Source organism: Aotus nancymaae, unplaced genomic scaffold (genome assembly GCF_030222135.1).
Source record: "Aotus nancymaae isolate 86718 unplaced genomic scaffold, 86718_ANA_hifiasm-v0.15.2.pri h1tg000019l, whole genome shotgun sequence".
NCBI classification, from domain to species: Eukaryota; Metazoa; Chordata; class Mammalia; order Primates; family Aotidae; genus Aotus; species Aotus nancymaae.
The window spans coordinates 14,873,935-14,901,837 of NW_026988431.1; the positions used below are offsets into that span (position 1 = coordinate 14,873,935).

At 34.9% G+C, this 27,903-nt stretch overlaps 1 protein-coding gene across 10 annotated transcripts in view; it reads right to left on the reverse strand.

Moving 5' to 3' along the window:
• NLGN1 (neuroligin 1) overlaps positions 1–27,903 on the reverse strand; it is a 907,355-nt gene that overhangs the window by 874,573 nt on the left and 4,879 nt on the right. For 8 of the 10 annotated variants that reach the window (XM_064378633.1, XM_064378635.1, XM_064378628.1 and 5 more), the window contains exon 2: positions 13,797–13,953. The exons of the other annotated variants lie outside the window; for them this stretch is intronic. The gene's annotated coding sequence lies outside the window, so the exon portion shown is untranslated. The remainder of the gene's footprint in view (positions 1–13,796; positions 13,954–27,903) is intronic. 10 annotated transcript variants of the gene reach the window in all.

A 27,903-nucleotide genomic window follows, 5' to 3' on the forward strand; every position in this document is an offset into this window, starting at 1 on the left:
AAATCCTCAGAAAGGATAGGAACATTCAAGGAACTTAGCTCTTGATCCTGGAGAGCTGGTGAACATCAACAGCTTATTCTGAAAGTAGACTGTAGAGAGTGCAATTGACTACAACTACATGATGACCTGTATTCCTTCAATAATTATATAATCACTAGAAAAAAAACAGGTTTACTCTTTGTCTGCACTTTAAAAAAAAGTATACTACTTGAAACATTTATTCAAACATTGTTTCACTCTAAATCAGTGTTTCTTAAGTGAAGCCCATGAATTGTAATCACCTGCAGTGTTTGATCAGAATGCAATTTCCTAGTCCCCATTACCAGGTAATTCATATGCATGTTAAAATTTGAAAACCACTACTACAAAGAACTCATGTGTTATATTAGTAATAAGAATATGAACACTAGAACCTACTTTGCCATAGTTTTTGATACTTTTAAAGATTTTATGAGAAAAGGAAACTTAAGGAGAAAATATTTTGAGTAATTTGAATATATCTAAAAATTATCTAATATAAACTATAACACACAGTTTTAATTTTCTAATTCCCCATCTCTCCTGACCTCTACTTTCTAGTTAAGAATTCTGGATTAAAGTAGATTCTAGAAATCTGAATAATCATGTATTTTATATGTCTAAAGTCTGGAAGAAAAGAATCTAAATAGCAAGCAATATTTTGGCTGATTCTCAAATACTTTTAAAAGGATCTCACTCTTCTATATTCCATCATTTTATATAACAAATCACAAACAAATCTTAACACAATTAATGAATTTTTAGAAACACTTTTATTTAAGCAACTTATTTCCTACAAATATTAATTATACAACCTAAGCCAGGAGCTTCTCAACTACAAAGAAATATCAGTTCAAAAAAACTTCCATTATGAATAAAGTGATAGAACAATAATGTTTTAGGAAGAGCTAGATTAAATAAGCATAAGGAAGGAGCAAAATGATCAAGAATTTGGTTGGTTATAAATTAAACCTCAACATACAACTTATCTATTTGCCAGCAATAAAGAGAAGATAGAAAAAAGAAAATAAATATGCACCATACAAGCAAAAATATAAAATAGCTAGAAATCTAAGAAAGCTAACACTGAAATTATAAATTTTCCTGAGGGACATGAAAGACCAGGCCTTCTGCCCTTTTCCTTCTTTGTCCTTACTGAACATTAAGCAAAATTAACTGGGTAAGACAGAGTAAGGTAGGCATCCAAATGGGGGAGGGTTTTCACCCAAGATGGCCCAGAGAAAGGAATCAGAGCCTAAGCATGGTAAGGAGAGGTTTCAGACAGGGAGGGAACACAGTGGGGAGCTGGGGATTAGCAGAATGAGGAGGTATCCAAAGAGAGGCAAGTTCAGACATAGGCTGTTTGACCCCAAACAGGATGAGGGTGTTCCTGCAGTGGGGGAGCCCAATAAGGAGCATCAGAGCCCAGGTGAGGTGAGGAGGACATCTGTCAGAGGAAGGCACAGTGGCAGCAATGGAGATTGGTTCACTATAGGGCAATTGGTCACATAGAAAAATATCTTAAGAATATTGAAAGCCATGTTTCTCACTAACATAAAAATGTTGCAAGTATGAAAAGAGAGAAAACTCAAATAATTATGTGGTGTTTTATTAGAATTTTAGGTATTAGTGTAAACTCATTGTCTTTGATAGAAAGATATAGAAATAGAAACAGATAGAAATTGCATGAATATATATTCCCCAACTCTCTCCACTGAGAGAGCCTGGGGGGAGTGGTTCCCAAATAGTAATGAGGATAACTAGCACCCAGATCTTGGCTTTTAATATCATTGTCCTCTAAAAGGGAATAGGACTTCTAAAAGACAACATAGGAAATAAATCTAGACAACTTTGAGTTTGGCATTAACTTTCATACACAACACCAAAAGCACAGTCCACAAAAGACATAATTGATAAGCTGTACTGGATTTCAATAAAAAACAATATACTCTGCAAAAGACACTACTAAGAAAATGAGAAGACAAGCCACAGACTGGATGAAAATGTTTATTAAAGACATTTAATATAAAGGACTCATCCAAAATATACAAAGAATTCTTAAAACTCAACAATAAGAAAATCAATAATCTGATTAAAAATTTGGCCAAAGTCCTTAGCAAACACCTCACCAAAGAAACTATACAGATGTAAATAAGCATAGAAAAGGATGCTCTGCATCCTATGTCATTAGAGAAATGCAAATTAAAACATTAATGAGGTACTTCTACATGCCTATTACAAAGGGCAAAATCCAGAATGCTGACAACACTAAATGCTGACAAGGAGGTGGAACAAAAGAAACTCTCAGTCACTGCTGGTGAAAATACAAATGGTATAGCCTCTCTGCAAGTCAGTTTGGTAATTTCTTACAAAAGTACATATACTCACACCCAGTGATCCAGCCATCACACTCCTTGGTATTTTCACAAAGAAGTTGAAACTTATGTCCATACAGAAACCTGCACACAGGTGTTTATAGCAGTTTTATTTATCATTTCCAAAACTTAGAATAATCTAAGATGTTCTTCAGGAGGTGAATGGATAAACTGTTATGAATCCTGACGAAGGAATATTATTTAGCACTAAAGGGAAATGAGCTATCAAGCCATGAAAAGACATGGAGGAACCTTATATTAGTAAGGGAAAGAATTCAATATGAAATTATTATGTACCATGTGATTTCAGATATATGACATTTTTTAAAAGGCAAAACTATGGAAACAGTAAAAAGTTTGGTGGTCGCCAGGAGCTGGTAGGGAGAAAGATATAAATAGGCAGACCACAGAGCCCTAGAGGATTTTTAAAGCAGTGAAACTATTCTGCATGATACTATGATAATGGGCATATGTCATTATGCATTTGCGGAATCCACAGACTGTACTACACTAACACTAAATCTTAATGAAAATTTGAATTGTGGATGATAATGATGTGTCAGCGTGGATTCACTGATCATAACAATGTAGCACTCTGGTGAAGGATGCTGATAGTAGAAGAGGATATGCATGAATGAGGGCAGGGCATATGTGAGAAATCTCTGCATCTTCCAATCAATTTTGCTACAAATGTAAAAATGCTCTAAAAATTAAAGTATATATATTACATATATATATCCAAAAATCATGCAAAAGTTGATTACTAAATTTGAAAACAATGCTCACAGATACTGACTTAATCAGATTTGTCAATATTTCTTGCAAATAAAAAATTATACATGTACAAGATAGATTTTGTATATTATATATGTGTGCTAGATTTGATAAGAAAAGTACATGAACTGAAAAGAAATTGTTTGCTCCATATTTGCCCAAATCTACTCTTATTCCTAAAGAAATAAGCTAAAATGTAAAATTTTTAAAAAATGGTAACATAAGGATCCTCGGAGAAATGGCTGGTTCAACAGCTGGAGAAGGAAAAGCACAAGATGAGCCAGGAGCATATTCCTGGGCCAGAAGGCAAGAAAGTGCTTTCATATGATAGGGATTTGCTAAAAGTTCATGTGTTCTGCCCTAAAATGCTTCTGCTGGTGAAATAGGGAAAATTTTAGCATGAAAGAATAAAATGATAGTAATAAATTATAACTCATTTAATGAAAATAGAATGAGTACATACTGATATAAATTAGTGAATTGATTAATTGAAATGATATATTACAGAGGGGAAAAGAATATTGTCCTCATCTGTTTGTATTGCTATAAAAAATATCTGAGGCTGGGTACTTCGTAAAGAAAATATATTTGGCTCACAGTTCTCCAGGCTGTGCAAGAAGCCTGGTATCAGCATCTGCTTCTGATGCTGCCAGGAAGTTTCTGCTCATGATGGAAAGCAAAGAGGAGCTGGTATGTAAAGATCACATGGTGGGAAGCAAGAGAGGAGAAGATTACAGACTCTTTTTAAAATCTAGGTGGCACAGGAACTGAGTGATAACTCATCTAATCCCATGAGAATGGCACTAAGCCATGAGGGCATATCCCTCATAACCCAAATACCTTCCACTAGGTCACACCTTCTATACTGGGGATAAAGTTTTAAAAAAAGATTTGGAGCAGACAAATACCAAATGAGACGAGACACCTTTACAGAAAGAAGGCTGGCAGACACCACCTTAATCAAGAGCCACCATGATAGGGTGCAGTAAGATAATAGCTTCACTTCTGTGACATTTTTTCAAAAGATGGATGTTAGAGAAGTAATCATGAAGAAATATCAGACAAGTCCAAACTTAAGGACTAGAAAACAACAGTCCTATAATCCTTAAAAGTGTCGAGAGACTGATATTATCAAAATGGTGGAGTAAGAGCAATCTGGGTTTACTCTATCTCATAGAAAAACAATATCAACTATGCAGGGCCAAGATTATCACCAGGGACATCCCAGAACTAAAAACTGAGGCTGTGATGACTCCAGGTATCACAGAGAAGTGAAAAACCATAAGTAGGAGGTAAGAGAAACAAAACTCTCTGGCCACAACACCCCTCCCACAAGCTGCCAAGCACTATGCAGAACGTGTCTACTAGATTCAGTTTTTACACTGGAAAACGTGAGATCAAGGAAGACAGACAGTTTTGTCACCAGTTAGGTTTCTTCACAGGAAAAACATTTCTGCTTTAATCCACAGGAAGCATCACAAATGCCTGTAGGGTAAAGGCTTCTAAGGGAAACCAGAGGCAAATAGTAGAGTTGTGGCTAGTACCAGCCATGCACAAAACTCAGTGGCTATTCTTCATCTCTGTCAAAAGAGATGCCAAATCACTGTGTCCGTTCAGCAGCAACATGCTTTATGAGAGGTGCTTCAGGGGCCCTCTGGGTATAACGCTTAGCCAGCTTTCCCAAACAGTAGGAATATACACTCTAGAATTCCCCCATCCCCTATCTGGGATGGGCAGCACTCCCAAGTTATTTGCAAGAACTGTGGCAAATCTGAGCAAAGATGCCATCTAGTGCAGAAAAGGAGGCAGTGTTCCTGGGCTGAGGGTACTCAAAAATCAACCTGCACAGTACTTCTAGTTATATATACTCTAGAAAGACCAAACCAAGGCAAACCGCAAAGACTGAAGAAAATAATTAAACCTTGAATGCAAAGACATAGTCATATATTCATAAGAAACAAAAATAAACAGGAAGCCATGACCTCCATAAAAAGAAAAAAAAGGAGCCAATCTCTGACCCTAAGAATATGGTGATCTGTGACCTCTCAGATCAAGTATTCAAAACAGTAGTTTTGAGGAAACTCAGTGAACTCCAAGATAGTACAGTAAATCAATGCAGAAATTTATTCAGATAAATTTAACAAAAAGAATAAAATAATAAAAGATAAATTAAACAGAAATCCTGGAGCTGAGAAATAAGATGGCTAGACAGAAAAATATATTAGAGGTTATTGCCAGCAAAACTGATGAAGCAAAAGAATCAGAGTGTGAAGACAGACTGCTTGAAAATACACAGTCAGAGGAGAGAAAAAAGAATGAAAAGGAAAAAAGAGTGTCTACAAAATGCAGAGAATAGCCTCAACCGAGCAAATTTAAGTCATTGATCTCCAAGAGGGAGTTGAGAAAGAGCAAGGCATAGAAAATATATTCAAAAAATAATAATAATAACAGAAAATACTGCAAACTTAGAGAAAGATTATCCAGGTCCTAGAAGGTTGAAGATTACCAACCTAATTCAACCCAAACAATACTACTCCAAAGCATGTAATAGTCAAATTTTCAAAAGACAAAGACAAAAAGAGGATCCTAAAAGCAACAAAACAAAAGAAATAAATATCATATAAAGGAACTCTAATTAAAGACATTCCCAGACACACGAAAGCTGAGGAAATTCATCACAACCAGACGTTCTTCAATATGAAAGAAAATAATGTTAATGTGCAAAACAAAAACAACGGAAGGCATAAAACACTAGAAAAGGCAAGTACAAATACAAATGCAGAATACTCTACACTTATGATGTATAAACCACTCATACCTTTAGTATAAAGACTAAAAGACAAATCTATCAAAAATAATCACATAATTTCTTAAGAGATAGGATACAAAAAGATATAAACTAAGTCAAAAAAGGTCAAAATGTGGGGAGATGGAGTCATTCCTTTTCTTGAATCAAAGTTAAGTTGTCATCAGTTTAAATAATTATAACCATAAAATATTTTGTAAGCCTTATGATAATCATAAATCAAAAATATAGATATGTTAAAAATAAAAGGCAAGGAATTAAAATATACTACTAGAAAAAAATTACTTAGCAAAAAAAAAAAAAAAGACAATAGAAAAGAAAGAAAGGAAGAGAGAACTTACAATACCACCAGAAAACCGGAAACAAAATGGTAGTAGTAAGTTCTCACATGTCAATAATAATACTGAATGTAATAAACTAAATTATGCAGCTAAAAGAACAAGACCCAATCATATGCTGTCTACAGGAAACTCACTTCACCTATAAAGTTAAACATAGACTAAAAGTGAAGGAATAAAAAAAGATTCCATGCAAATGGAAACCAAAAAAAAGCAGTAGCTAAACTTTTATCAGACAAAATAGACTGCAAGTCCAAAACTATCAAAAGAGACAAAGAAGGTCATTATATAATAATAAGTGGGTCAATATAACAGGAGGGTATAACAATTATAAATATATATGTACTCAACATTGGAGCACCAAAATATATAAAGCAAATGTTAATAAATATAAAGGAAGGGACAGACTGTAACACACTAATAGTAGGAGACATTCATGTGCTTCTTTCAGCAATGGACAGGTCCTCCAGACAGAAACTCAACCATAAAAAGAAAAAAAATTAGAGTTTCTAGACCAAATAGACCCAACTGATATTTACAGAATATTGCAACCAACGCTGAAGAATATGTAATATTTTCATCAGCATATTCAACTTTTCCAGGAGAGACCATATCTTAGGCCACAAAGCAAGTCTGAACAAATTCAAAAAAATAGAAATCAGATCAAGCATCTTTTCTGACCATAATGGAATAAACCTAGAAATTAATAATAAAAGGAAACCTTAGAAATTGCATAGATACATGAAAATTAAACAAAATAGTCTTGGACAACCAATGGGTCAATGAACACATTGCCAATAAAATTTTAAAATTCCTTGAAACAAATGAAATGGGAACATCACATACCAAAACCTATGCAATATTTTTAAAAGTAGTACTAAGAAAAAAGTTTACTGCAATAAATGCTTATATCAAAAAAGAAAAAGACTTACAATAAGCAACCTAACTATGCATCTAAAGGAATTAGAAAATCATGAACAAACCAAACTCAAAATTCATAGAAGGAAAAAGTAATACTAACAACCAAGCAAAAGTAAATAAAATGGAGATGAAAAAGAGAATACAAAAACAATCAACAAAATAGAAAGCTGGTTTTATTTTGGAAGATAAATACAATGGATAAACTTCTAGTGTTACTAATTAAGACAAAAGAAACACCCAAATAATATCAGAGATGAAAAATGAAACATTACAGCTGATAAAACAGAAATGTAAAGGATTACTGGAGACTATAGTGAAGAACTATACACCAACAAATTAGAAAATTTAGAAGACATGAATAAATTATTGGAAGTATACAATCTTTCAAGATTGAATATTGAGGAAATAGACAAACTTGACAGCCCATTAAGTAATGAGATTGAATCAGTAATTGTAAAAATCTTCACCAAAAAAGTCCAGAACCAGATAATTTCCTTGCTAAGTTTTACCAAATTTTTAAAGAAAATATAATACTGATTTTCCTCAAACTATTCCAAAAAATTTGAAGAGGAAATAATTCTTTCAAACTCATTCTATGAGTATATAAAAAGTGTTCAACATTAATAATCATCAGAGAAATACAAATCAAAACTGCAACGAGATATCATTTCACCCCAGTTAAAATGGCTATGATCAAAGAGACAAAAAAAAAAAAGAAAATAACAGATGTTGATAATAACCCTGTCTCTACAAGAAAAAGAGAAAGGTTTGTATACTGATGGTAGGAATGTAAATTAGTACAGCCATTATGGAAAAACAGTATGATGGCTCCTCAAAAAGCCAAAAATAAAAATACCATATGATCTGGCAATCTTACTACTGGGTATATCCTAAAGGAAGTTGGTAAATTGAAGTGATGTATTTGCAGGAAATGTGCACTAATATATTTGAAGGAAAGATGGGCAACTTACTTTTAAATGGCTTTAAAAACAGACATTTGTACTCTTGCAAATTTTAATTTTAGGATTACATCCAAAAATAACTTTTCTATACATTTAAGAATATTTCAAAATAAAAAGTATTTAATAAAAATGATTTGAAAAAAATTGAGAAATAAGTTCTTGATTCTGAAATTCAAGAGTGCAAGGTTATTTAACATTTCCTTATTAATTTTTATAACAATTATATTATTTTTAACTTGATGAATATTTTACATTCCACTTAGAAGAAACAGTAGGCAGAATAGTATGAAAATATCTGGAAAAAAAGGAGTAATTAATGCACGGGGCTTGTACTACCTGATATTATAAAAGCATTAGAAATATATAATAAATTAAAACAATGTATCATTTTCACCCAATAAATAGAGCAATGGCAATGAATAGAAAGTCCAGAAGATTCAACTATGTGTAAAAATTTTGTACATGAGAAAGTGCATTTCAAATTAGTGTGTGAAGATGGGTTCTTCAATACTACCATATTCAGGGGTGTCCAATCTTTTGGCTTCCCTGGGCCACACTGGAAGAAGAATTGTCTTGGCCACACATAAAATATGCTAACACTAATGATAGTTAATGAGAAATAAAAAAAAAGAAAGAAAGAAAAGAAACTTCAAAAAAACCTCAAAATATATTAAGAAAGTTTACAAATTTGTGTTGCACCACATTCAAAGTCATCCTGGACCCCATGTGGCCCATTGGCTGTGATTTGGACAAGTTTGGTTTAGATCCTTGTATCACACTTCATAACAAAACACATTTTGGGTGAGAAAAATACGTAATTGTAAAAACTCAAGACATAAAGGCATCTAAAGAACATGTGGGTTAATAAGTATATAATTCGGCTTCTCAGAATCTAAGCTTGATGCTAAAGAAAGAAACAATAAAAAAGACCTATCAATGTGTTTACATAAACAAAATACACAGACAGTAGATTAGAAAAATTAGATTAATCTCAAAATTCATTTGGTAGGGAGAGAGATCCAAGATGGCCAATTACTAGCAGCTCAGGATTGTAGCTCCCAGTGAAAGCGCAAAGAACGAGAGGACGCCACACTTTCAGATGAATTTTTGTTGCTCATGGACCAGGAGATTCCCAGCGGAGGAGCCCCACAAGTCACCAGCATGATTCTTGTGACCAGCACAGCAGTTCTCGGTGCAGTGAAAATGGGACTGGGTCCCCTTCTGGTCGACGTTTAGAGCTCCGGGAAGGCAGAGTCACCCATTCAGCTGATTAAAAAAAGGGACTCAAGAAGGAAGCCAGACCAGAGATTCCCAGGCAGAAAAGCACCACGAATCTTAATGCCGCTGTTTTAGCTGGTGCAGTGGGTTGCTCAGATTTCAGCACTGGGAATCAACAAGTTTGACGTCCACTCAGAGACCTAATTTGAAAGTCAGTAATTACAAAGACGACAGGTGGATAAATTTACAATGATGGGAAGAAACCAGCGTAAAAAGGCTGAGAATACCCAAAATCAGAATTCTTCTCCCTCTACAGGGGATCACAGTTCCTCATCAACAGGGGAACAAGGCCTGATAGAGAATGAGTGCGTTCCATTAACAGAATTAGGCTTCAGAAGGTGGATAATAAGAAACTTCTGTGAGTTAAAAGAACATGTTCTAGCCCAAGGTAAAGAAACTAAGAACCTTGAAAAAAGGTTTGACGAAATCATAACGAGAATAGACAATTTAGAGAAGAATATAAGTGAATTAATGGAACTGAAGAATACAATACGAGAACGCTGCAAAGTATGCACAGGTTTTAACAGTTGACTCCATCAAGCAGAAGAAAGGATATCAGAGGTCGAAGACCAACTTAATGAAATGAAATGAGAAGACAAGATCAGAGAAGAAAGAGTAAAAAGGAATGAGCAGTCGCTAAGAAATATGGGACTATGTGAAAAGACCTAATTTATGATTGATAGGTGTACCTGAATGTCATGAAGAGAATGAATCCAAGCTGGAAAACATTCTTCAGGATATTATTCAGGAAAACTTCCCTAACCTAGTAAGGCAGGACAATACTCAACTCCAGCTAATCCAGAGAACACCACAAAGATATTCCTCAAGTAGAGCAACTCCAAGATACATAATCGATAGATTCACCAGGGTTGAAATAAAGGAGAAAATTCTAAGGGCAGCTAGAGAAAAAGGTCAGGTTACCCATAAAGGGAAGCCTATCAGACTCACAGCAGATCTCTCAGCAGAAACCCTACAACTAGAAGAGAGTGGGGGTCAATATTCAATATCTCAAAGAAAAGAATTTTCAACCCAGAATCTCATATCCAGCCAAACCAGGCTTCATAAATGAAGGAAAAATAAAATTTTTTGTGAACAAGCAAGCACTCAGAGATTTCATCACCACCAGGCCTGCTTTACAAGAGCTTCTGAAAGAAGCATTACACACAGAAAGGAACGACCAGTATCAGTCATCCCAAAAACTTACCAAAAGGTAAACAGTATTTCCATAATGAAGAATCTATATCAACTAATGGGCAAAATAGCCAGATAGCATTAAATGACAATATTAAACTCACAAATATCAATATTAATCCTAAATTTAAATGGATTAAATGCCCCAATCAAAGACACAGACAGGCAAATTGAATAAAAAGTCAAAACCCTTCGGTACGCTGTATCCAGATCCATCTCATAAGCAAGGACACACAAGGACTCAAAATAAAGGACTGGAGGAAGACTCACCAATCAAATGGAGAGAAAAACAAACAAACAAACAAACAAAAAACAACAGGAGTTGTAACTTTCATCTCTGACAAAATAGACTTTAATAGTAACAAAGACTAAAAGAAACAAAGAAGGACATTACATAATGGTAAAAGGATCAATGCAACAACAGGAGTCAATGATCATAAATATATATGCACCCAATATAGGAGCACCCAGATACATAAGACAAGTTCTTAATGACTTATAAAGAGACTTGGACTCTCGCACAATAATAGTGGGAGACTTTGACACCACTTTGTTAATATTCAACAGATCAACGAGATAGAAAATTAACAGGGACATCTATGATTAGAACTCAGACCTGGAACAAGTAAACTCAGTGAATATTTATAGAATTCTTCACCCCAGGTCCATAGAACATACATTTTTCTCAGTATCACATTACACCTATTTTGAAAGTGACCACATAATTGGAAGTAAATCACTCTTCAGCATTTGCACAGCATTTCACAGACTTAACTGAAATATTGGTTGGCTGTTTGTTTGTTATTTTCTTCCCTTATTCCTTCCTGTCTCTGCTGTTAAGCACAATTATCGGCATAAAAGAGGTTTTCAATACCTATTTTTAGATTGCATTCCAGCCTGGGTAATAGAGTAAGACTCCTGTTCTCTCTCCCGCTTTCTCTTTCTCTTTCTTTCTTTCTTTCATAAAAAATAAAATAAAAAACAAAATAAAATAAAATAATTCATTTGGTAAATACATATATATGTTTTATATCATTAGCTATCAAAGACTTGCCAATTTAGGTGATGAGAAGAAAGATCATACCTACTGGATTGTAAAATATCAAAAAGAATGTATCAACTGTATTGCACAGGGCACAACAAACTTCTACCAGAGACATTTCACTGGACTATGACCTTTATGGAAGGCACCTTGGGAACATATATTGAAAGAATTTAAAGTCTGTACATCTTTCACTCCTAAAATTCACAATTAATAATTTATCCTAAGAAAATAATCACACAACTGCACATTGAAATATGCAGTTAGTAATTTACAGAAAAAAAACTGAAAACAAAAAAATTCAAGCAGTAAGTTGTTAAATCATATTATATACTAATTATATCTTCTAATTATACTAATTATATCTTCTAATTATAATAATTATATCTTCTAATTATATTGTAATTATATCTTCTAATACTTCACATATTAATATATGAAACAAACATGACAAGAGCATTAAAGTACCATCTTTGTGTTATACTATTATATTTTACATTTATGTATATATACTTTCAAATACTATGCACATACACACAAACACACACACACATAAATAAAAAGAAAGGATAAATAAAAGCTCTCTTGTGATGACAGAATTCTGTTTTTTCTTCCTTTCTGCTCAATTGTTTTTTTCTAATTATTATTTCTTGTTTAATAAAAATAATCAAATCTACAAGATGTTATGAGTAAAACTTAATCTGAGAAGAATACGGAGGCAGGAAATTTACATAAAAGTTTAGTTTAAGAAGATATGAAACACCTAAAGAACATAGTTAATGTTTCACATTTCGCACTCCCTTTACATTTTGTATTATAATATCTGTTACACAAGTTACATGTACAAGAACTATTTATAAGTTACAAAAGAATTATATAACTGATAGAGACTCAAACATCATATCTTGGAAATTGCAAGTCATTGCTGCAAGCAATCTGTTATGAATTATATTTCTGTGTAGTATATGATAATTAAGCAACTCAAAATAATTCCTATTAGAGTCTGATAATATTTTCCAGTAGTGTTTAAATCCACATAATGATAACAAAATATGAATTACTAATTTTATAAAGAAAATTATTATTTCCATTAGAGTAAAAATGCTTATATGAATCAGATAATTAAGCAAAATAGAAAATCATTATTATTTTGTAAATAGATTATTTAGAGAATTGAGTTCAAGCATCACATATCAACACATTTTAAAAATAGTTTTAATCAGTGAGTTTTAAAAATAATTATTTAATTCTATAGTCTTAACATTGAAAAAGACCATTTAAAAAAAGATAATCAGAAAATGTATTTTTAACTCATTTTATACTTTTTTGAACTCTCTTGAAATTTTGCAGTGTATTTAAGTTTAATGGCCTGAATAACTAATTACAAATGTAATTTGTGAGACCATTAGCATTACCTTGAGACATGAAAGAATATGTCAAATGTAATACCTAATACAAAAAAGGTAGATCATTTTCTATGAAGAAATAACATTCAGTATTAATTCCAAGTAATGGATTTCCAAATTTACCAGTTTATACTCTCAAAAAATTTTAATTTTATTATAAGAGCATATATTTCTATTATTGAACATAAGAGTTGAATTCATACAGGCAGATGAAATATTATAGTTTGATCATGTTATAAAGATTTATTTTATATAAACTTTCAAAAACATATTTGTAGAAGATCTCAGAATAAATACTTGGGTTTCTTTATATCGCTCTCAAAATTCATTAGACTCACTTTAACTAGATATATTAAAGTGACGAAATCTTTGTGCTTAGGCCATACCAGTATCCATTTAATCATATCAAATTCTAAAGAATACAAATATTATTTGCAACTATATGTCTCCCATCTCTTATTTTGAATCTTGTTGCTCACATGCTCTGGAATGATATCTAAGTAAGAAATAAACACTTCGTTTTGTACATGTATTTTTACATGTCTTTTACCAGAAAGAGCCTCAGGATTATATGTAGCAGGGGTCAGCTTTGTGATCAAAGGCAGTATTTTCTGAACTAACTGAAACACGAAGTCTTTTAGGAAATCGAAAGTAAAAGAAATATGAGTTAAAGAAAACAACTCACACAGTGGAAATCACGAGGAAGACGCTGCTCCTGGTTGCCCTTATATCTACATCATCCAACTTCAGTCCCAGTGTACTATGCGGAGGATCAAGCTTCTTTCCATCCTACTTTTTCTGGGAGAGTTTTGTCTTCATACTGCTAAACTCTTTGTTGAGAACTTTAAAAATAAGGATCAGAGAAAGACATAATGCCTGTCAGTTGCTTTAAATTATCCCCCTTCCTACTTCCTGCCATCTTAGATGTAAATCGTGAACCCTATATAACAGGAGCTGTAAATTCGCCTATTTTGCACTTAACAAGGGAGGTTTTTGCTGAAAGCCTTGCTCAGAGGTCCTGAATTTAACCATATACCATTGAGTTGCTACAATTAGTATGGGGTAATGTTAAATCTAACTAATTGAAATCACCCTTTAATAACAATTAGCTCAAAAAGCAAATGCGGTTTTCAAATCACTGCAAATGTTCTGACTTTGCTTGATAAAGAATCAAAGCCCAAGGAAAAGTTTTGCTCACTTGGCTGTTGCCTCTTTGATTGCCCTATTGTCTCCATCTGCATCTTAGTGTGGGTTCTTGTTTCAATTATTTGTTTAGGGGTTTCAGGTGGACTTCTCTGACGCGTTACTCATATGTGGACATCTTAGGGCCTCTTCTCTGCTCTGTCCCAGGATCCTTTCTTATCTCTTTCCTATTGTTTGTCATTCTAGACTCTGTTGGGCCTTCTTAATACCACCTACTTCACCTTTCATGGTCCTGCCTCTCCAGATCTGACTTCCAAAGTGAGATATTGCTCCTCAAATCCTCCTTCCTTTCTCTCCCCAAAGACATTGATGTTCAGGTCCTTTTCTTTTCAAGAGTTTTACTATTAAACACAAAGGGACACAAAATAGAGGAAGGCAAACTAACCATGGAGATGTTGCATATCATACAATGTAGTTCTAGTCTCTTAACTCAGGTTCTGAGGTGGCAAACTGAAGCCTCAATGTGCCCTCTGCTAAACAAAGCATAGCGGTAATTCTCAGATTACAAAGAAAGGACTCCTGACCCCTTAGTTAAGTCCATTGGTTTCCTAGCTCCCTGAGGATTGCTTCTTCTCCAGTCCATTTCAAAGTTAGCTATTTAGTCATTCCTGAGCAGGAGACATGCCCTCTACTCTCTCTAATCCATGCCCCCACTCTCTCTAATCCATGCCCCTTCCCAGCTTTTTGTATACTACCAAGAAGAGTACTATATAATAAATATCTCCTTTCTCACACTCAAATCAATATTCAAGCATCCTCTTTCTGTTAAGTCAGCAGCCCAGCTGCCAGTTTACTTGCAGACATAGAGTGAAACAACAAGATGTGAAGATGATTATTTTAGGTACCATATATGCCCCACTCCCTCTGGGCTTCCACTCCTGTTTCCATATGTTCACATTCTAATACAACAAAAGTGTGACGATGCTTTGAAGGCACTTTAAGAGTATCTTCCCTTGGGAGGCCGAGGCGGGAGGATCACGAGGTCAAGAGATCGAGACCATCCTGGCCAACACGGTGAAACTCCTTCTCTACTAAAAATACAAAAAAAAAATAGCTGGGCATGGTGGCACGTGCCTGTGGTCCTAGTTACTCAGGAGGCTGAGGCGGAAGAATCGCTTGAACCCAGGTGGCGGAGGTTGCAGTGAGCCAGAATTGCGCCACTGCACTCCAGCCTGGCGACAGGGCAAGATTCCATCTAAAAAAAAAAAAAAAAAAGAGTATCTTCCTGAACCCAGGATCTTCTGTGTGTAAAGCGGACATGATAATCGCTATACTGTGGAACCACATGCGAGGGGCACCTTATCTGTGTGTACAAAGCTCACATCATCTCTTGTGCCTTTACTGGTCACCTGTTGTACCACAACCACTGCTACTAACTTTCTCATTCCTTTTCCAGGGAGAAGAAGGTTCTTGAAACTTTTTGCCCGTGGGGTAGCCAGAATCACCTGATATGTTTAGCTCCAGGGTTTCCAGTTTGAACTGCTGCTCCAGCCCTGGACTTCTCTAGACATCTGGGGGCCAAGGCTCCTGAAGGAAGTGATAATCAATGTCTTCCAGAGCTTTGGAAGTTAACAAAATTGCTGTAGATCCCTTCCTCAGTAATGGTCTCTCTTTCTAGACTGAGAAGTTTCATTTTTAAAATTAAAATAAAATAGGTAGATGGAGGGATAGATGCATAAAACAAAAAGATAATATGAACTTCCTTGTCTCAAAGGAAAATTTGTATTCTTAAAAGTTCTGCAGGCAGAAGGACACTAGATCACAGTCACACTGCATCCTCAACTCCCTTAGCCCATCACTTCCCTCACAAAAGGTATGGGCAGTCCGCAAGGGCAGCAGGTTGGCTAGGGTGGGCAAGGCAGAAAGAGAAGGAAAGACTCTTACAAAGAAAGAAGAATAAATATCGCCAGGGAGTCAAGCACAACTCCTTTCCATCTGTAGCACAAACCACAGTTAATCAAGTACTTTCTTGAAGAGAACTACTGTTAACATGGAAAGAGACCTAAGAAAGCGTTTGTTGTCAGCATTACACACTGCAGGCCTTATCACAATCAGGCCAAAAAGCTACCAGTACAGAGCCAAAGGAGATCATCTCATTTTATAGAATCCCTTCTTGTGATTGTATGTTATTGGATATACCTGACTCTGTCAAAGCAGGGTGGAGGAAGGCTAACCACTATTAAGAACAGCTTTTTTTTGTTGTTGTTCAAAGAAGGACTATAGCAATTCTTCCTTTCCAATGTTTTTATAATTTGGTTTAGAATCAGCCAAGATAAAACAAGAGAAGAGCTAGAAATCTCCCCTCCAAGAAGTTGGAATCAATATATTTTCTTGAAATATTTTGTCAATGTGATCATTAAGAGAGTTTCACTCAGAACTTTATGCATTTGACTATTTCCTCATAAAAAAGGGTCAGTGTGCCAATAAAGATAAATATATTCTATTTTCCTTTAGGTATTTTAATTCTCTCAACCCCATTATAATACTCAAGAGCAAGCTTACCTGATGTCCCTACAGCAATCCTAGTTTTAATGCTCTACAACAAAACCACCTGTGCAAATATGGGTGCACACTGTGTGTGTGTGTGTGTGTGTGTGTGTGTGTGTCAGAGTAAGACAGATTATATTTCAGCACTGGCTGGGCATCTAAAAAGTTTTAGTCTTAATTCCTCATTCTTTATTTTTGGTAGCGTCATTAACATTACAAAAGCAGTAAACAGGTATAGGTTTCAAACATGCAAACTTGTTAATAGTATTCTGCAGAGGAACAATGCCAGGATCAGAGAGAATACTTCTTGCTCCAAATACAATTTTACATTTTGAAATATGATTTACGTTCTGGATTGCAGCCAGGCAAATACCATTCACAAATACTTCTAGTGGGAGAAATAAAGTGGTTGCTACTAGCCCCATAATTTGAAATTGCTGCTAACAGATTTTACATATCATCTACTTTTCTGCCATTGTCTTTCAGAAAATACAATTAAATCTTAATATTTCTGCATTTTAAGTCTTATTGTCACTTTGTCACTGCTTGAAACAAAAGCATGTGTAAGTGGCTCCCTCTGGTGCTGCCATTAGTACTAGTTTTTCTATTCACAACACAGATGTAACCCAGATAAGTAGGAAAAAGTAGGTAGAAGCCCTCATAACTGGAAATGTCTCCTGGGATACAATCCCACATGGAATAATGTTAGATAAGAGATGAGGGTTTTTTATAGGGAGGGGTAGGCACAGATACTTAGTATCTTCTTTGACCTTTTTTCCTCACTTCATATACACCAAAGGAAATTGCAAAAGCTAAAAGTCATGTTCACTAAACCCAAGCCAAAATCCCCCATCTTGTTGCTGAATACTAATGACCTAAGAAAGTACTTAAGTACTACTTCTAATGAACCTCAACAGGGCCATCAGTCACCAGCCCACTACTCCACTTGACCTGCGGCCTACATAGCAGTGATTAGAGCAAAAGTGGGATCATAAAGAGTCTCTTCCAAGTGGCAACTGAGGGGTCCAGAACAGCACCTCTGAATGGCAGTGGTGGAGGAAGTTGGCAAAACTTCCTTCTGTGGCTGTGATCCATAGTTCTCTCTGATGACCACTCTTTCAACGTAAGTCCTACTCACAGGCAGCCAATGTTTAAAATTTAGACTCCATAAGGGAATGATCTGACTTCTAGGTCAGACATCAGAGTGTACAGTCACAATGATTAGTTTACAGCAATCTGCAGGCTCTCCCATGTTGATCTTGTCCTCTTTCCTGCCCAAGAGGCAGCACATCTTCCCTGCTATATTTCTCTAAAGCACAGCATAGCCTCCACCACCAGCCGGAATGTTAATGCATTATCACTCTGTACACTGAGAAAACAAGTGACCATATGTAGCCTATGCCAGCGGAGCTGTAACTGTGAAGAACAATGGCTCTGAGTCAACAACAGAATTAAACTACTCCCTCTTGTGAAGCTCTTCTGAATATTTTAAGTGTTGCCTTGAAAGTGTGGGATTATGTGCAAGCATAAACATTAGCTTAATGCAATTTTTTGGTACAGAATATGCCAGAGTATAAAAATCAGAATTGAAATGCAGAAAATAACTTTGGGACAAATTTAATTTTTTTATGTGTGATTAAAACATGATTGAAGTGGCACACTTTATGTATAATTAAAGTTGCTTTGTAATTAAGAGATTTAAGCATGTATAGAAAATGATACAGCTTACTTTGGAGATTGTACAAAGGCACCTATTAAATACTCACTCCCTAGCAAGCCTATGACTCAAATGTTTTCACATTCTAATGCTGATAGAGTTCTTGAATTTTTTAAGGCTGCCAATTTCACCATTTCTAAATGCTTTATCCCTCCTTCCATGTGCTAGTGAAATAAAAGCAGCCCGACCTCCCCTGCACTAGCAAAAACATGGATGTAGAACACTGTTTCTTAACTTCTAAAACTCTAGGTGAAAAAAGAAGGATCGTCACAATTTGAGATAGTGTTTGACTCATTTTTGCCTTTTTCATTTGTGCCTCGCACCATGTCCAAGCCAGCACTTCAAAAATATGTCATAAATGGCTATTAGCAGGTAAGCAGAGTGTTTATATATGGATGGTTCTCGTGATAATGCAGACACTTCAGAACATTTTTTATGTGCCAGGCAAAAGTGCTATATTATTTTGTTTATTCCCATAACAGCCCTATGCTTCTTTGGAGTTTTAGAATAGCCGGGTGAAGGAATGACATTCAAAATAGACTAGCAGGACTACTCTCAGGGTATTTTTTACTGACAGAAAAACTAAATCAAAGAAAGGTGAAGTCCACACAGAATCATGAATTTTAATACGAACTTAGCAGCAGTACCACCTATTAAGCTAAAGAATAATGTAGAAAGAGTTCCCCCCGACCCTTATCTTGCTCACTTGTGTCAGCCCCTTTCGCAGACCCAAATTCCTCAATCTCCAACCCTCTCCAGAGATTGCCTCTTGGCCTCCCTAGTAAGCACCTGGCATAAACCTAGGCTTGTTCTCACTGGCAATGATCATGGTTTAAACTGATCTTCCTGGCCTTCCCCATCAACATTTGTCTTTTTTTATGTTTTATTCTTTTTAGCCAAGTATCCCATGAGTGGGGGAAATGTTCAGACAAACTTATTCATACTAGAGCATTGGTTGCTGATATTTGCATTTAGAAGGCTTTTGCAACATTTCAAAAGCACAGTGAAAAATTCTGAATTTGGGTTATGGATTCAGGTACAGAAGGATGCCATGTAAAAGAGGTGGTTGACTGGATACGGGGGTCAAGAGACAGGAAATCAGGAGTTGGAAATGGGTGAAAGAAACAATATTCATGAAGATAAGCAAAAAAAGTATATAAGGACTGATAGATAAATGCTAGATTTATTTTCCCGGTGGCCAGTGACATGTTTTCTAGTGTTTTTCCCACTTTCTCATCTGCAGAATATATGGAATATGAACAATTTTTCCAAGAAAAGTGATTGTTTCTTCTCAGCTTTTCTTATATCAATCATCCAACTATAATTTTCAATTAAATTAGATAGATAAGCAGATAGAGATAGGTAGATAGACACACATTTACATATTAATATATGTGTATACATATGGCAGTTTTGCAAATCTGAGCATAGCAGGATAAATAAAAGACATCGCAATGCTAAAGATGGCTCTTTATACTCTTCCTAACAAATTTTTCCATTTCCAGTGATTTTATCTTCTTTCTCCCCTACAGCAGCACCACCCCCTGCTCTTATTTTTCTCAGATCTCTATGGTAGAGCGTCCCACGAGTGGCTGTTCTGTGAAATCTCAGGCTTCCCAGGAGTTCTAAAGGGACTGGTGAGGAAATGACATTCTAAACAGAATACCAGGACTATTCCCAGTGTATTTTGACTGGAAGAGTTGTAATGCACCTATTCTTGAGAAGTTATGGAGGCCACGTTTATGGAGTTCTATAGAAAACACACTTATGCTCTTCTGAATGACTCCCTCCCTAATCTCCAGGAGCTGGTTATTCTAGCCACTGACTCCCAGGATGAGCTGCTGTTTTTAAGGAGAGTGGCTTCAAGGAGAGTCAGGAGGGTAGTATTGATTTTATGCAGAATTTAGTAGAAACAAAGGAATACATGTCTCTTGAAATTCCCCTTTAGACCTTAAAAATGTTAAAATGTTTTAAGTGATGGTGAGTATGACCAACGGGCATTAAAAGACAGATTAGCACCAAGTAAATTCCCTCTCCCTTAAGCAAATAGGCATTTTGTCTTGCAATCAGCAAATCTGGAAGGACTGCTTGGAGTACTATGTTGAAAAGGAGCATGGAAAAGAAGACATATTGTGTGAGGCAGAACGTTTCTAGTATTTCTTGTGGAAAGAGTGCTTGGATTAGAGAACCATATGTAGGTAGGCTTGTGATAAGAACAATCTTCTCATTTGATGACAAGAATCAAATAATCTCAGCTGATTTTGTATCAACCAGTTACATGGATAGACATTCTCAGAAAGTCATACTTTCCATTTTAAATAATTTATTTTTAGTAGAAGCAAATTCTTCCTGATATGAGTAATATGAACCAATTTTTCTGAGGACTATTTATTCAAAATAAATGTATACTTGGTATTTCTAATCTGCAGAAGTCCTAAACCAAAATACTGAATGCAAAATAAGATGTATGATTTCAACAAGCATTTTTCTTTGCTTCCTACAGTGATATTTCTCAATGTGTGTGTTTACTTTTGAAAGAATCTAGAATGGCCAACTGCCTCTGCTGCCTGTCTTAGTCTTAATTTTCATTGCTTTTATGCAAGCAATGCTTGCTCCCTCTTCTCTACGTACGCATATCCTAATCGCCTTTAAATAACACCTCCTCCACTAAACCTTCTTACAAATACAACTCCCCTTTCCTTTATCGTTTCTGGTGATTATTACCTATACTTCTAAAATTCTAGTAATTATGTAATCATGTAACTTATATACAAAATATATGGTGCTGATATATGTATTACTGCCCTTTAACCAAAACTGATGTATGAAAGCATTATGTGAAGATCAGGGTCCAGCTCTACCATTGCATAAACAAGCGAATCATTTTTTTTCTCTGGACTTCAGTTTTGTCACATATAAATTAAGGAAGTCAGCCTATGTTATCTAAAACCCACTATGGTCCTTTCAGCTTTTCAGCTGGAAAGACCATTAGAAATTTATTAAAGTTTTAGAAATAAATTATTCCTTTGTACAATATGTTTTACAAATCACCTTAGATCAAAACTTGTGATTTTCCCCATTTAGTCATAAAGATGTGATTACAATATGAATATAATCTGTGAAACCCATTTAATGGTCTAAGACTGAGCCAGTAATTAGTACTCTCAATCTAAAAAATTAGTATCTTGAATATTTTTCTTATGGAAAAAGTAACCCAAGTAGAGGATAAAAATAATTTAATTCATAATTTTATAAAAACCTACTTCAATAATACTGTATGTTTTTGATACCTTAATTATATTAAGAGAGAACTTCAAGAATATCTAGCCAAAATAGAAAAGAATTTTCTTCATGATCCATCAATCAACTTACTTTTCAAGCAAAGCATGTAGGTGAGAAACAACACAGTGTTTTCTCTGTAGTGACTACAGCTACAATAAGAGAAAGGAGAGTGGCACACCTCTGGAGAGCTTGTTATTCATCAGAAAGTAAGTGCCCAGCTTTCTGACCACTTAAGAGCAGTGGCAATTTTCAAATACAATACAGGGAAGAAACACTGTTGTCTGTGGAATTGCACAGTAAGAACTGTCAAGATGTATCCACAAATAGTAGCATCTGACTGATCCTGACTGATGCAACCATAGGCTTCTCTTCCTTTTATTCATATATATATATATATATGTAGTATATATATATATATATATATATTCATATATATATATCAGTAGTATATGGTTCACTAATGATAAAATAAAAAAGGGAAACTTCGTTTTTACCTGTCAGTTTTCTCTTGTTTCTTTCTGATGACTCGTTTTAAGCAGAACATTTATATATAGTGATATTTAATTCCTTGCATAAGTTTTCTTTGTTCTTGGTGGAAAACGCATTTTCTTCATGCCTCTTCCCACTTTTACATCCGCTATTTGGCTGTGATTTATTTAGTAATCTTTCTCATCCAGTGTATCTGGATCTACTGAATCTTCTGCATTGCTTTAACAGTTATTTTAAAGAACAAGTAAGATATGTATGGACAAGTCTCCCAAGACATGTAAAATATTAAAGCCACACAGGATACAATAAATCTTACAGTTATACAATATATGTTATATATTTTAAGCTTACCAGCTTAGAGTACATCCCTCCACTGTTACGTATTTATATGATACTAACTTAAAATGTATAATATATTATGATGGACTTTATTCATTTCTGATTATCTTTACCCCAAACAGATTTTAGAGCCAGGAAACATGTTCATTTTAATTAGTCCAACCACACACTTGAAACACGAGACCAAAGTCTAGAGTGAAGGGATCATGAGAAATCACAGAGAGTTATTAGAGAATCTGCCCCACAGACATAGCTCTCTTCATTCCTGGTCTAGTTCTTTCTGTTTGTTTTCATCCAACTATTACTTCTTTTCTTAAGACTAGCTATATTTCATATATTGCATAATTGGAGGGCAAATAGAGGGAAAGAAGATAGAATTCGATTTGAATCATACTTTCTAAGAATTATGCAATAATTTCTCTTATCTAACTACTTGGGGATTATTAGTTTGGTTAATTAGTTATCATTATTGCATTAGTTTGTTTAAAAAATGAGGATACATGTAGAATTAAATTTGCCATATTTCATTGACTCTGACATCTTTAACATATCTGAAATCAGGATGGGTTTTATAATTCCTTATGGCCAAGCAGTAGTGGAGACATTGTTTCCATATACTATATATGTGAAAATCGTTTCTATTCTTCTTATCATGACCAGACAACCACCACTCCTGACAGTTTAGGACAATTTAAGGAAGGCATATGAGTTCTGGTTGTTGATTGAAAATATTCTGTTGTCACATTCTAGTAAAATCAACAAAACACCAGCATCAAATCATTCAGAAGGTATCAGTTGCTTGGAACTAAATTCTGAAGACAATTGTGGAGCCCTTAAAAAATAGTGCATCACCAACACTTGCAGACTATTTTCTCTGGAAAAAACATGGATATGAATAAGTCGAAAAAATGATTCAGAAGAGATTCTGAATAGGATACAATTTTTTAAATTTCTTTTATTCTTTAAATTCTTAAACCAATGCATCTTGCTAATATTATATGTTTTACTCAGGTAAAAGATTGATATATGTTAAAAATTGAAATCTATTTGTCTAAAAGTCCTCTTTATAGAAATATAAAGTAAAAATTCTAAGTAGTCGGGAAGCATTGCGGAATTAATAAACTGGAGTGTTCTTTCCACAGTGTGCAGAAAATGCAGTGTCCTAGAATCAGTGCTCCTTGGTTTTGGAGCAAAAATACGGTTATTAAATATAATTAAACATTTAATTCCCTAGGAGCAAAATTTTTGGAGCAAAAATATGGTTATTAAATATAATTAAACATTTAATTCCCTAGGAAAGGCTTCAGGAACTTGCAGTCCCTTAGACTCATTACTGTGAACCACAGTGAATTCACAATGGATTTGTGAAATAAATCTTCTAAGCATCTACCTCTTAACTGAACTGTGTCCAGATAAGAGGGTTCAGGTAGATGCTTAGAAAGCATAGTCCCATGACGGTCATCACCTGACATAGGAGTGACCACCACAATATCGATCTATTTAAAATCTATTTCACTTATTTCCACTTTCAAATACATCTTCCATTAAAGGAAAAAGGAAAAGCATCTGTTCCTGACCCTAAACACAGATGGAGTTACTAATTATCATTTTAAGCTTGATTCAAAAATCAGTTTCCCTGGAGGCGAGGAGCCCAGTTCAGAGGTGGTTGCTGTGGTGTAAACAGCTCTAGGCATGGAGCCTGAAAATAGAGCATTGCCAATGGAATGATGAGATGCTCAGAAAGCACATTCTAACATACTGAAGGTAAGCCAAGAAGATCACCAACATTCATCACAAAAGTTGCTGTGAAACAGAGAATTATCAAACCCATTCTTTTCCTAGTTTATGTTTCTTTTACATTGTGATTTTGGATCCTTTATACCGGAGAAAGAGTTATTGCAATGAGGTTATTAGAATTCTAAAACTGGAGGGGAAAAAAATTGAGACACAATTGATATTGGTTCACAGAGCAAAATAAATATAATGAGTTCAATTTATTCATATTTTATGTCACCTACACTGCCTTAGTTTCCCACCTGTCTGCAAACTACAATATGTATCTCCATAAAAATAACTCAAGCATAACTTCTGTCTCCTTTCCCTGAAATCCTCCTTTCCCTGAAATCCTATTGCACCATATTATACCTATTGCTCCTCTCATGCCACAAATTCAGCAGTTTACCAAACATAATATTGTCTAATTTCCAAACATATATTCATTCAGGAAAAAAAGACATGTATTGAGTGACATGTGATGGCACTCATTTGTTTGTGCATTTATTCATTACATTCTTTCTCTTTCCAAAAAAATAACTTGAAGGAGCTCTGATTAAAAAAGAAACTCCAAAACAATCAAATCTTGAAACAAAGTTAAAGTTCAAAAATGAATCCAAATAATAAAGCAGAGTAAAAGAAGATGATTAAGGATATCTTTTTCAATTGAGCACAAAATTGGCTCTCAGCTTCCATGAAGTCAGGCAAAAGAATGAAAATAAAGCTTCCCTTGTTTACAAAAATGAGTCATAATGTTCAATGAGAGAGATGTTCACTGGTATGTGAGCTGAAAATTAGATCCCTCCCCTGAGCCTCTCAAGTAAATAAACCGTTATCAGAAACAAAGAAGTAATTTTTATTTGTGCAAAGCATATATGAAGTCCTTCTTTATGAGAGTCACTGGCTAAAGGGTTCAGTCATTTCTCATATTACCTCTGAATTATGATGGTGAAATCATATGACAAACATAGATGAGGATACGTGATCTGTTTGGTAAGGGGGACATCCTCTGATTTAACTATGGTTTACATTATATGATAATATAGATAGGTAGACATTGACAAGGCTGGGTTTCTAATTTAGACATGTAATGTAGTATAAATTAGTATTTGTAATTTTATGCAGGACACATTCCTACATTTTCCAATTATTCAGTTTCCATTAAAAAGAAAAAAAAAAAAAAACTCTGTAACATCATGAAAGCATGCATTCTACATCAGAAGCATGCAGCCAGAAAGGTATACCATTTATACCATGGATTTAAAGACCATATAATTATTTTTTTCATGCATTTAATTTTCATATAGGCATTGTATATTTTAAGAGATTTGAGAAGGACAGGCATTTTGTTTGTGGAACTACCTGTTAGGAGCCCCAGATAGTTATTGCCTTCTTCTTCCCAGTTAACAGAGCTCTGACTTTTTGTGTAATGCAGCCAAGTCCACAGTGAAAACAGACCTCTCCTCCAGTCCTCTAGGGTCCAACCATGATTATCAAAAACAAGCGTACAATGCACTATCTCATTGCCAGTTATAAGTTAGGAGTGAAATGTGACATAGTTTCAGTCATTCAGGCATAAAGGGAAGTTTGCTGATATCTTCTGGGAAAAGTTTCCTTCTAGATAAAAAGAGACATATCCATGAGAAGACGGCTTTCTCATTTTTGCTTTGAGTGGGGCTGTGAGAAGAGGTGATGTTTGGCTCTGTGATAACCATATTATCTTTTTTCCAAGATAAAGAGTCAAGAGATTAACAGTAAAGTTGTACCAGAACCATAACATCTTGAACTCTTGTCCTGGATCAGCACACCTCCACAATCCTGGTTCTGTGAGATAATGAATGTCTTTTTGTTAAAGCCTTTAATTGGGTACTCTGTTACTTGCAGGCAAAAGCTTCCTAACAGGTACCATCTTTTATATTTCTATATTCTATACAAAGCTGAGCAAAAATTTGCATTCAACAAACTTAGAGAAAATATAAACAAGGGTAGGAAGAAAAAAGATTACAATCAATCAGACAGGATCATTGGCCATCCATAGCAATGTTAATATATCTTTGTAAGTCAGAATTATTTCCTGTGATAGAATCCAATAGAACTTATTGGTAAGTAGATAAGCAACCCAACTTAAAGTTCCTATAGTCCATGCTAACACATCTGTACAAGAATTCATTATTTTACCTACTGCCTTCACCAGCATGTGTTATCTTTCTAAATACAAGAGTTAGAAAGAAGTATTAAAACAACAGAGCTACATTTTTATTTCTTTTGACATCTCTCACATGATTGATTACTAAATAATTTGTAAGTATCAATAGCAATCTTTATTGCTTTATTCAACAGACTGGAGGAGAAGGGATGCTGTCTGTAGAGAAAAATGTTATGAAGCACAATATGTTTCCATTCTGCCCATTTATTTTCCAAGTAAAATATCATCAAAAGGAAAAATATCACAGTATTATCCTAGTTACTTAATTAACATTTAGCATGTGGAAAAATTATATCTACCCTCTTTGATGGCTGTTTATTTTGTGTTTACTCTTCCTCCTTTCTGAAGTATTTAGAAAAATTTTACATATTCATTCACTCTGCCATCATGGCAAACACTTAAGTATTCAAACCCAAATCCACTTTCCCTTCTTTTCTTGAATATTCTAATTTTGTTGAGGGTAGTAAAATGCCAACCTAAAAATCTATCTTCCAACCTCTCAGTTACCTAGAAGTAGCCAGCTGACACAGTCTGGCAGTGATAGGAGAATGGAAGGCTATGGGGAGAAAGTTCACACCATAAAAAAAGGACACAATGCTCAGAGGAACCTTGTTTTGGCCCCTTCCCCTTCTCTACCTTCTTACTTGTTTTTTAAATCTCATCATGTGTCCTCTGCTACTTACTAAGCAAAAATCCAAAAATCCTCACCACCACCCTAATGCAGGGAAAAAAAAGAAAAAGGGGTAGGGGAGAGGAGGAAACAGAATTTCCCTCCTTCTGATTTCAGAGCAATACTTCTCAACCTGGGACACAATCTGACCTCTCAGAGACACTTGGCAATGTCTAGAGATACTTGGGTAGTGATGATGAGGTGGAGGTGGGGTGTGCTACCAGCATCTGGTGGATAGAGGCCAAGGATGCTGCTACACATCCTTATAATGTACAGTATACAGTATACTCCCCCATAACAAAGGCAAAGAATTATTCAGCCCACAATGACAACAGTGCCAAAGCTGAGAAATCCCGAGCTAGAATACTGTTATCTTTTTCTACTCAATTTGGGCCCCAAGCAGACACGACTTTGGAGGCACATCAGTGACCTTGCGCCCATGAGAAGAAAGGTTCTGAGATCATAGAAGAAGCCTTATTAAATGCTTAAGCAACTATCTTCTCCTGACTTTTTCTTATGTGAGATAAATAAAGCTTTATTTGCTTAATCCACTGTTAGCCAAGTTTTCTGTTACTTCATAGCCAAATACATTTATAAATAATACATTTACTATTCATTTATGGTAG